Genomic DNA, 4,163 nt, shown 5'->3' with positions numbered 1-4,163 from the left:
TGTTTCCCTGTCAGACGTTCATGTTTTTATTTAACTCCCTTTCAGCTTCCCAAATTAGCACGGACAGGCTCCTGCACTGTTTGCCTTGGAAGAAGATGCGTTGCCACAAATTATTTTTGATTCGAGTAAACAAAACCTCTTCTCTCTTTTTTTAACCCCCGTCCTCTTTGATGTTGGTGGTTAATTTCAGTGCTCAGAGAGAAGCACAAGGGCACTGGCCAGGGCCCAGCATGAGGCACTGGGGACACCGTGGGCTCCCTGCCCTGCCACTTCTCCAAAGCCAACAAAGACCCAGCCCTTCTGCAAAGGGCTGCTGGTGACCTCGAGCCTCGAGCCCCAAAACAGCCCCAAGCTGTGGTAACACTCCAACAGCAGCCCCTACACCTCTGGGTTCCAAACCTACTGGCCAGTGGCACAGCCCCTGGTGCAGTGTCAGCCTGCTCTGTCCCTCCAGCACTGCTGCTGCACGTGCCTGCTGGTGCCAGGGAAGGGCCAGGCTCCCCCCTGGCACACTGCACATCAGTGCATCGTGTCCCTCACCCGTGCCACCACAGGCACAATCTGGGGCAGCTGGGGAGAGACACAGGTGGGCAGACATGTGGCTGCCACTGCCACCAGGCATCACCCAGGAGGGCCAGAGGAAACCACACCTTGGAGCTGGTGTAAAGTGTGCCAGCTTGACATCCCTGCCTGGTGACGTGTGTGAGGACAGATGGCCATGCTGTGAGGGGACAGCACCCATTCCCAGCAGGTACAAACAGTTACAAAAGAAGGGATTTGTCCCAGTTTGGCTGTTCCAATTGGCTAAGACAGGAGACTAACCAGTGTAACAATTTCCTCCTAACCTGGAGGGAACAGCACAGGTTCCTATTCCAAATGCCCAGTTAGTTGCTCACTCTCTTCACTGACCCACCCAGCCCTACCATGTTCCCCTCAGACAGTTTATTTTGCTGCCTCCATCCCAAAAATTCTCTGCATTTGCAGCCGGGAGAGCACACGACTCCCTGGAGGTGGGGAAGGTTGGCACAGGGGAGCAGCAAAGCCTGGGGTGAAAGTATTAAATTGTAGGGTGCTGGGAGCCCGCCCTTGGTGCCCGTGGAGAAGTGCAGGGACTGCAGCAAGCCCTGCATGGCACAGCATGGCACAGCACAGCAGTGTGGGTGACACCAAGGGCAGGAGGAGGCTGGGTAGGACCCACACAGAAACCCTCCAGGCCAGGCCCTGCAGCTGTAACAGGGCCAGAGGATTTTTGGGTAACACGCTGGGCATGCCCCATGTCAGAGAGAGTGCATGGGGTCGTGTTTATCCAGCTATTTCTGGGACCTGTTTTGCAATGGGACAGAGCCTCTGCACCCACTGGCATGCAGCTCCCTTGGGGCACAGACCTTCTCAGCATGGCCAGCCTGGGGGGGCCAAAGCAGCAGCCTGGTGCAGAGACCCCTCCCCTTGCAGTGGGGCCAGCCCTGAGAGGGGACAGTGCCCCCTCTGTGCTCCACACCCTGCACCCCACCTCGACACATGCATGGCTATTTACAGCTGGGGCTGGTGTTGATTTGGATCAAGTGGAAGATAACAGGGTTATTTTTAGGTTTATCTCTCAGCTTGTAAAGGGAAATAGGCTTTGCTGGCTCAGACAGGCGCTGCCCAGCCTGTTGAGGCACAGTCAGGTTCTGGGACGAGTGACCCCAGTGCTGGGGTTGGAGAAGGGACACACTCCAGGCACAATGAGGGCACACAGGACGCAGGAGAAGAGGCCCTGGTGCACTGGCCTCCATCGCGCCACCCTGCCTGCCACCTTCATCCAGGAGCCACAGCACAGGGACCCCACAGCTCCAGGATCTCAGGTCTCAAAAAAACCAGAGCCCACCATGTCTGTGCCCCTCAAGCCCCTCCATCCTCCTGCCAGGGTGGGCAGGTGCCCAAGGGGATCCTGTCCCTCCCAGCATGGCCATCCCCTCACTGGGACAGGATGCTGGCTCTGCACATACTTCTGGGAAGGAGGTTCCAAACCAAGAGCTCCAGCTTGGCAACATCCAACTGCCAAAACAGTTCTTTAATTACAGAGTCCTGACACCAGGCTGAGAGGCATCTAAAAATATCAAAAAATACTAACTCACCCTGTAAGGCAGCATTTAGCAGAAAGGGCCACCAGGAAAAAACAAAGCAACAGCAAGGGAGGCTTTTCCATTGGGAAAGCTCATGGAGTCACCATGTTCTCCTCTAAAGTGCTCCAGTGAAACCACAGCTTTGGAGGGGGGGCAGACAGCTTCTCTATGGCTGCATATTCCCTTTGCTTCAGCTCCCTGTGTGACCCCTGGGGGCACAGAGTTCCAGCAGGAGAGGGTCTGGGAAAAGTGAGAGGATGCCATAGGTGAGGCCAGACTCATCCCACAGGGTGCCAGTGCCTGTAGTGCCATGATATCTTATATTTGCTCTGAGATTTTATATTTCCTTTCTGATTATGCAGAGGTGATGATGTGACTGGGTTTGGCCACATTAAAATGATTTCAGCAACAATGCCCCAGGCAGTGACCTGTCTCATATGCTGCCAGCCCTGCAGCTGAGATGGGGAAAAGCAACAGGCAGCTGCAAATAAAGTTTCAAAAAGGCAATTTCTGGGTCATTGTAACACCACATGGTGCCAGTCAGCCCAGCCTGTGGCAACAGGATTGCTTTGCAAGTGCTTGGAGAGGTTTAATGTCAGAATTTGGTCATGCTGAAGGCACACTGGCAGGGCTGCAGGGGGTGGGTGTCTGGTACCAGGTCTTGGGTGTTGCCAGCTCTGGCATGGGGCCTGGAATTACTCTGAGGCAGATTTCTGAAGGACATGGTGATCATCAAGGATGGGAGGTGGAGCAGAGCCTGGAAATGGGGAACCAGCTCCCACTGGTGACAAAGCTGGAGGAGTCACTCCAGCTGTAGAATGGTCCCAGGAGTCTGATCCCCACCCCCAATGACTAAATCTTACACAAACTGGTTCTGATTTCCCAAAAAGAACTCTGAGAACCTCAATGCTGCTGGTATCTGGGAGGGAAACAGAGAGGCCCCACTCTCACCACCCCCCAACCTTTGTCCTTCCACAAAGGGAAGGGGACAGGACACCAGCTGTCCTCAGCTCAGGGAGAGGTGTGTGTGTGGTGGGACCAAGCTTTGACCACAAACACCAGTGTCACATCCCATCCCTGCAGCCCGGGACTCAAGGGCTCATCCCAGGAGAGCTCCTGGTTGTGGTTCAGCTTTTATGGCAGCTCTTATCAAGAAAACTTGCTGTGCTCTTTATGATGGGAAAGACCCAGATAGGACTGTACAAAGGTTTCTGCCACTCTTTCAGTCCCTCCCAGCACCACCTTTGAGAGGCTGGCACTTCCCAGGGCTACTCTCACACAAACCTACGGGATTGTGCTCTCCAGAGCAGTGTGATGTCCCCATCTCAGGAGCTGCCTGAGCCACTGCAGTAGTTTGCTCCCTTTCCTGGGGATCCCTCAGTTTCCTGAAGCAACGTGAATAACTCCAGCTGAACCCACTGGCACAGCCAATAACCTTCCTGGCTGTAGGAGCCACTCAGCACCCCAGTGCTGACACGCAGAGTTTTAAATACATGGTCTCACCAGTGCAGCCCTGAGCAGGCAGGAGGGTGGTGCCTGGGCACACTGCCCGTCAGCCCTTGGTGGCCTTTTGTACACCAGCCTCCCTCGGTCATCAGGCCAAGATATCAGGCTCCCTGCTTGCCTGCCTGGCACGGGATTGCACCAGGAGGTCTGGAGCTGACCCTGAGCTGACCGCTGGCAGGCACCTCGCTCCCTCAATTAAAGGCAAACCCAGAGAGAGCAATGTCCCAGGGCTGGGGGGAAGTCAAGTGACAAGTGTTTGGTTTGTGGCATGCCCAGTGCATGAGGGCACAGTCACCTGGCCCCTGGGGACCCTAGGGATGACCTAAATAACAGCCTGAAAAAGCTTTTTGCAGGCAGCTGCTCACTGCCTCACCTGATCCACCATTCCCAACCCAGCCACAGACACCTGGCAGGAGCTGCCTTGCATGGTGGGAAGGGCTGGAGGCAGTGGGAGGGGAGCACTCCTTCCCCATGGCACCCACCAAAGCAAGAGGCCCAGGAGAACACCTGCCCCCTCTCACAGCCCCTCAGTGCCAGGCACACACAGGTCAC

Source organism: Geospiza fortis, unplaced genomic scaffold (genome assembly GCF_000277835.1).
Source record: "Geospiza fortis unplaced genomic scaffold, GeoFor_1.0 scaffold78, whole genome shotgun sequence".
NCBI classification, from domain to species: Eukaryota; Metazoa; Chordata; class Aves; order Passeriformes; family Thraupidae; genus Geospiza; species Geospiza fortis.
The sequence above is the reverse complement of the archived record's forward strand: the minus strand, read 5'-3'. Positions refer to the sequence as shown.